Here is a 7,581-nt window from a genome sequence, read left to right as displayed (position 1 = left end):
CGACTCCAGCCCCACACCTGGCCCAGCAGCACCGGCACCCGGCCACGCTGCACGGGGAGGGCTACCAGATGCTCCGGGCAGGGCTAGCAGATGCTCCAGCCATGAGTCATGTCTCCTGATATTATCTTGAAATGGCAACTAACTTTTGTGTGTACGTGCATCATTCCGTAACGCCAGCCCTGTCCCGGCATTGCCTGCAGCAGGGAATGCTGCGCAGGCTCCGGAGGGGCTCTGTGCTGCACCCCCTCCCCAGACCCTATAGCTCAGCCTATGGACACCGGCGTGTGCCGGCGTGTCCAGGTGGGAGCTGACAAAGCTGCGGGGAAAGACAGATCACAGGAGGCAGAAGGCGGTGACTCACGGCAGCCCGATGGGGAGAGGAGAAGGGAATCACTGCTGCCTGGGTGGCGAAGGGTGGAGAGGTGACCTGTTTGCATTAACCTTCTACAACGGCGCTGTCTGCGCTGGGAGAAAAAGGAAAAAAGAAACAGGCAAAAAACACAGGCTTCCCAATTTCGGTACTCAGCCTCAGATAACCCGGAGTCCTCCACCTCGCAGATCTCCTTATCTCACTCCGGGTACACACACACAACCAACCGACCTGCTATGGCAATTTAACTGCTTGGGATTTGTTTTGCTTAGCCAACACCAGAGATGCCCACATACAAAATATTTATCCGTAGCCATAGCTGCAGTAAGCAACGCAACTACAACAACAACAACTCAGCGGCGGCAGCAGCAGAGAGCTGGTGGAGCCTCCACCCCACCTCACGCATCGCCTGCTGGCCCTGGGGCTGGGACGAGGGAATTGCGGATCAAACCGGGCAGCGGGGTTGCTCTGGCATTCCCAGTGCTGCTCCCAGCAAAGCCTGACGCGGGGTAGCAAAGCGAGATACCAGTGTCAGCAAACAGTGCTCTCCAGCTTAATTTCTTCCTTGCCAAGGGCACAGATGAATATTGGATATTAGGAGAAATTTCTTCACGGAAAGGGTGGTCAAGCACTGGAACAGGCTGCCCAGAGAGTTGGGGGAGTCCCCATCCCTGGAAGTGTTCAAAAGGCGGGCAGAGGTGGCACTTGGGGACATGGTTCAGTCCAGTCTACCCTTAATTGGTTTAGTGTGGACTTGGTAGTGTAGGTTAATGGTTGGACTGGATGATCTTAAAGGGCTTTTCCAACCTAAACGATTCTGTGATTCTATGACTGTCCTGGTTTGGGCTGGGATAGAGTTAATTTTCTCCCTAGCAGCAGGCACAGTGCTGTGCTTTGGATTTAGGATGAGAAGAATGCTGATCACACGCTGATGGTTTAGGTGTTGCTCAGCGCTGCTTATGCCAGTCAAGGACTTTGCAGCTTCCCCTGCTCTGCCAGGGGCACAAGGAGCTGGGAGGGGGCACAGCCAGGAGAGTTGATCCCAACTGGCCCAAGGGCCATTCCATACCATACGGCGTCATGGGCAGTATAGAAACTGGGGGGGTTGGCCGGGGAGCAGCGATCGCTGCTGGGAACTGGCTGGGCATCGGTCGGTGGGTGGTGAGCAACTGCATTGGGCATCACTTGCTTTGGATATCATAATTACTATTATTATTATATTGTTGTTATTATTATTATTTTACTTTATTTCAATTATTAAACTGTTCTTATCTCACCCCAGGAGTGTTTCTCACCCTTACTCCTCCGATTCTCTCCCCCATCCCACCGGGGCAGGGCAGTGAGCGATGGCTGCATGGTGCTGAGCTGCTGCCTGGGGCTAAACCATGACAATGACGAACGATGATGTGCATCCGAAGCCCGTTCATTCACGGCACCGACGAAGACGCTGGGCACCACGCGCGGAACAAGGCCCCTCTCTTCCTGTGAGCTGAGGACGCTGCCACTGAGACTGGAATCAATCAGTAATGCTCACATCTTCCAAAGCTTTCTTGTGGGCTCTCTTCAGTGTACAGCAGTTGTTGCATGCAAAGCCCTTCGTTCCCAATTTGCAAGTTTACTTTTAAAAAAAAAAAAATAAGAGGAACAAGTAGGCAGCTCTATCGCCGCAAGCTAGCCTAGCATGAAACCGTGACTGCGGTCGCACCAGCCAGCGTTCAGGCAGCCGCAGACCAAGCGAGGGTTTCCCTCTTGACTCACTGACGGGTAGGGGAGAACGCTGAATGCCAAAAATCCGGACCAAACCTCCATGGGAGGAAGGCAGACGCTCGGGTGTCAGCGTCAGGGCTGCCCCGCCTGCGCCTGGACAAAGTCAGCCTGGGCTGGCCAGGGGCTACCATGGGGCTGTTCCTGGCACGGAACCTCTCTGAGCAATCATGGCAAAAAACGCTGCTTAAAACTTGAATAAATGCTGAACGCCTCCTGCCAGGACTCTGCAGAAGGGCACAATACATGCAGCCAGGCTTCCCTCACCATGCACGCCTGCTAAACCAAACTAATTCTAGCTCTTTTGTGTTCGTTTGTGTCGGGGCTCAGCCCCAGGCAGCAGCTCAGCACCACGCAGCCATCGCTCACTGCCCTGCCCCGGTGGGATGGGGGAGAGAATCGGAGGAGTGAGAGTGAGAAACACTCCTGGCCTGAGATAAGAACACTTTCATAATTGAAATAAAGTAAAAGAGTAATGCTAATAGTAACAGTATAATAATGATAATAATAATGATGATATCCAAAGCAAGTGATGCCCAATGCAGTTGCTCACCACCCGCCGACTGATGCCCAGCCAGTTCCCAGCAGCGATCGCTGCTCCCCAGCCAACCCCCCCAGTTTCTATACTGCCCATGACGCTGTATGGTATGGAATGGCCCTTGGGCCAGTTGGGATCAACTCTCCTGGCTGTGCCCCCTCCCAGCTTCGTGTGCCCCTGGCAGAGCAGGGGAAGCTGCAAAGTCCTTGACTGGCATAAGCAGTGCTGAGCAACACCTAAACCATCAGCGTGTGATCAGCATTCTTCTCATCCTAAATCCAAACCACAGCACTGTGCCTGCTACTAGGGAGAAAATTAACTCTATCCCAGCCGAAACCAGGACAGTTTGTTTCACTATTTATTTTTTCTTTTTAGTTTGTGTATATCACACAGCATTAACAGAAGGCAAAAAGGCAAGGCTACGCCAGCCCCTTCTCTTTCGGAGCGGGTACACCTGCCAGCCTGGCCCTGCCTGCACCAGCAGCGACGCGGGACACCCGGGGACGGGCACTTGCGCTGAGCAGGAAGGTTAACGTGGTGCTGCGGCATGCCTAGCCGTTGGTAATTACCCCGAGGGGCCCCTGCCGAGGAGCAAACCTGCGAAAGCCCAGCTGGGTACCGAGCTGCGCCGGGCCAGCACGGACTCAGCACCCGGCTGGCGTTGCCAAATCAGCGGAGTCTCCCTGTTGGCATCCGAGTCCCCGCAGATCTGGCACTGGAGTCCTGCGTGTTGGATACATTTCCCATCAAAACACGATTTGGTTGTATTTTGTAAAGAGCTAGCCGCTTTTACACAGTGAAAATATTCCTGCCATTGCCCCTTGCTGGCTGCTCCTCCCAGAAGAGTGGCTGGAGATGGAGCGAAGCGGTTCTTGACACGTTTCTGCTCAGTTATGAAAAGCTTATCTAAGGTCCCTGCTTTCTGCAGTGGGAATCAAAAGCGGTAGGAGCAATTTCTTTGATTACATTTCCAAGCCTTTTCCAGCAATACTCTACCCCAATGGCTCCAACTTTTCCCATCTTTTCCATAAAGGACTTCATTATTTCCCAGATTTACCGTGAACAAACACCACCAGGACCGCTGGAAGCGGGAGAAGGGGCCACCGTGTGCCCGTGGCTCTGTTTTCTCTCGCCCCCCGCCAGGTGCAGCTTTCAGAGAGCAGGTGGCCTGGGCCAGCTTATGAAGGAGAAGGACAAATTTAGCCATGTCTGTGTGCAGAATTGCAGAACCGAGACTCTACAGTTTCAGTGCACCCCGGTGACTGTACACACAAGAAATGCGGCAGGTACAGGACAGGCACGCGGCTCAAACATCAGGCTCCCAGAAATAATATTTTGCACATGAAATCCGTTGCTACAGATAATAATTTGATAATAATTAACTGATGCCAATTGCATCAACTTTGGAAATGACTGCTAAGCGAGCTGCCTGAAGTCACCACACTGCCAGTGACAAGGTCGAATACCACAGCGAACCAGAGAAGTAGACTGAGCACAGATATCTCCAGATTGCTCATCTGCTCTATTACAGCAAAAAATCACTCACTCAGATGCTTGCATTTACACAGAGGCAGTGAAGGACCTGGTAAGTGATGGATTTAACGGGTAGATGTGGCACTTTGGGGCATGGTTTAGTCTGGTCTACCCTTGATTGGTTTAGTGTGGACTTGGTAGTGTGGGTCAATGGTTGGACTGGATGATCTTAAAGGTCTTTTCCAACCTGAACGATTCTATGATTCTATGATTTCCCTGCTCCTGAGACTTGCCAGAGGATTAATTTCAGCAGCAGTCTGCTAATGACTACTCAGGGATGCTGGGCTGAAGGGAGCGGGGCTGAACCCCGTAGAGAAATGCCTTCAGGGTACCAGCTGCTGAGCTGCTGGAGCGTGATGGGCTCGTCCCTCTGCTGCGGGATTCCCCGAGCCCAGCCCGGTTCCCGCGGCGGGGCTGATGCCGATTCCCACCGGGGCAGGGAAGAGTGCGTCCCATCAGAAATCAGCCCAGCCTCCCTTACGCGCAGGGTGCCCACATCCACGGCTCAGGAAGGAAACCTGGAATAAAGCGGCCGCCACAGGCATTCCTGCCAAGCAAGGTCACCCCGCGCTCTTGGCTGGTTCATCTCCTCAGACTCTCAAAATCATTGGGCTGTGCTGACAAAATACCGTCCCGTTCTAACGGAGACGTCGTTTCTTGCCAGGCCCCCTCACCCCCTGCAGATGCGGCCTCGTGAGCTGTAATCCTGCAAATCACAGCGTCGTGCCGAGGCGTCATTGAGGAGACCTACCTGTCACTGGGGCAGGACGTCGGGTTTCACTTTAAATGATATTTAAGACCAGCCCTGTCCAAGCTGGTCAAACCTCAACGCTCCCTTTGAAACCCTCGGAGCACACCTCACATCACCTGGGCTTTTCACCACGTCTAAATTTAAACTCACCGGGGATGTTAGCACGGCGTCCTGGCTAAATTACACCCTAACCAATGGCAAGCACAAAGCCCAACATTAACACCCCATTTATTCCCATTTTTGGTTTGGTTTTGGTCTTATTAATGGGTATGAAAAAGGGCTGGGCTTCAAGTTGTCTGCATGTTTGTGTCCAGAGCAAACTGCTTCCATGCGGGGACCTCTTACAAACGCCTGCCTGCCATGCTTTCTGACCTAGCTGCTTAATTATCTTCTTTTGTACTTTGTCCAAAAGTCGTTTGCATCATTAAAGACCTTTTACACACCGCTGACTGCAGCTGTGCACAGTTCTTACACCAAAGCGTCCTGCAGCTCTTACCTCAATGAGTTCGGGAGCTCTGACGCGTTTCCAGCGGTAGCCAGCGCACGCCGCAGCGCCGACGCGGGGGCACGTGCGGGACGCAGGCTCCGTCCGCAGCCGCCGTCGCCACTGCGCCGACCGCTGCGTCTTGCGGGACGGCCAACACGGGTTTTTAGCAGCGAGTCATGTGAGAGATTGTGTTCCTGCCCTGGGAGAGTTTAAGACAGCCACAAATAAGTAAACAAAAAGTGAAACTTTCTGGGTTTGCTGAAACGAAATCCTGTGTGTTTTGACTTTTGGCTTGAATTCCAACTTCTTTTGGTTTTACCATGATTGGATTTTACCATGAAGTCGTCAATAATTGAATTCCAAACCAAATAAAATATAAATTTAACATTCAGTAGTGTCAAAACAGGGTATTCTATCAACTTGAAAAACATTCAGTGCCTTTTTTGGAAATAGGAGGCTTCCCAAAACAAACCATTTCCTCTAAATTTGTGGGTTTGCAGAACCAGCAAAACCAGGTTTTGTAGGCTAAAACGGGTCTGTGTCATCACTCGTATGTTCCTGACATTTAGAACTTGATTGATTTTTTAGGAGATATAAAAATCTACACAGCTTTCAGAGCAGCCAGCATCACTCCACACCCTATTAAATGAAGGTTAACAGGAGAGGAAGAAATAGATGGCACCCGCAGCGTGATTTGGGACTGCTCTTTTATCCTCTAGTATGTTAGGTTATGATTCACACAAAAAAAGACTATAGTTAAATCTGATTTTTGTAGAGGCTGGTGCAGCGCTCAGACCCCAGACAGTGACATTTTATGGTGCAATTACACAAGCTCCACAACCGAAACGGCTTCTGCATTAGCAATCCATTTTGTTCCTAATTTTGGTTAGCGTGTGACAGCAAATAGAGGCTAAATAAAAAAAACCCTGAGTTGAATATCTGTTTATTCATGACCTGTGGAAGTGGGGTTGTGCTGACACAAGCAGACAAACCGTTGCGCAGGGATGACGATGAACTGCTTTCGTTTCTCTCCGTGTGCCGTATTTCAGAGCTGCCCTGCACAGAGATGAGCGCTGCATTTCAAAACGACCCTTGCTATGGCCTGCAGTGCGAGTGAGGCGAATACAGAGCAGTTCCGTGGTGCGCCGGGCCAGCGGTGCAGAGCCTACAACTTATGGACCACGCAGGGGGTGGTCACGTGCAAACCTGCAGTAGAAAGGCCAGGAACGACGGCGATGTGCACAGTGCAATCATAGAATCCTAGAATCGTTTAGGTTGGAAAAGACCTTTAAGATCATCCAGTCCAACCATTAACCTACACCACCAAGTCCACACTAAACCAATCAAGGGTAGACTAGACTAAACCATGTCCCCAAGTGCCACCTCTGCCCGTTTTTTAAATACTTCCAGGGATGGGGACTCCCCCACCCCTCTGGGCAGCCTGTTCCAATGCTTGACCACCCTTCCTGTGAAGAAATTTTTCCTAATATCCAATCTAGAATCATAGAATCATAGAATCGTTTAGGTTGGAAAAGCCCTTTAAGATCATCCAGTCCAACCATTAACCTACACTACCAAGTCCACACTAAACCAATCAAGGGTAGACTAGACTGAACCATGTCCCCAAGTGCCACCTCTGCCCGTTTTTTGAACCCCTCCAGGGATGGGGACTCCACCACCTCTCTGGGCAGCCTGCTCCAATGCTTGGCCACCTTTTCCATGAAGAAATGTTTCCTAATATCCAACCTAAACCTCCCCTGGCGCAGCTTGAGCCCATTTCCTCTCGTCCTATCGCTAACTACTTGGGAGAAGAGACCAACACCCCCTCCCTGCCCCCTCCTGCCAGGAGCTGCAGAGCGATCAGGTCTCCCCTCAGCCTCCTCTTCTCCAGGCTGAACACCCCCAGCTCCCTCAGCTGCTCCCCACCAGCCCTGTGCTCCAGACCCTGCCCCAGCTCCGCTGCCCTTCCCTGAACACGCTCCAGCACCCCAATGTCCTTCTTGTGCTGAGGGGCCCAAAACTGGACACAGCATTCCAGGTGCGGCCTCACCAGCGCCGAGCACAGGGGCACAATCACCTCCCTGCTCCTGCTGGCCACACCATTCCTGACACGATGCACACCGTAGTAACATCCAAGT

Source organism: Pelecanus crispus, chromosome 9 (assembly GCF_030463565.1).
Source record: "Pelecanus crispus isolate bPelCri1 chromosome 9, bPelCri1.pri, whole genome shotgun sequence".
NCBI classification, from domain to species: domain Eukaryota; kingdom Metazoa; phylum Chordata; class Aves; order Pelecaniformes; family Pelecanidae; genus Pelecanus; species Pelecanus crispus.
Note: the sequence above shows the minus strand (reverse complement) of the source record.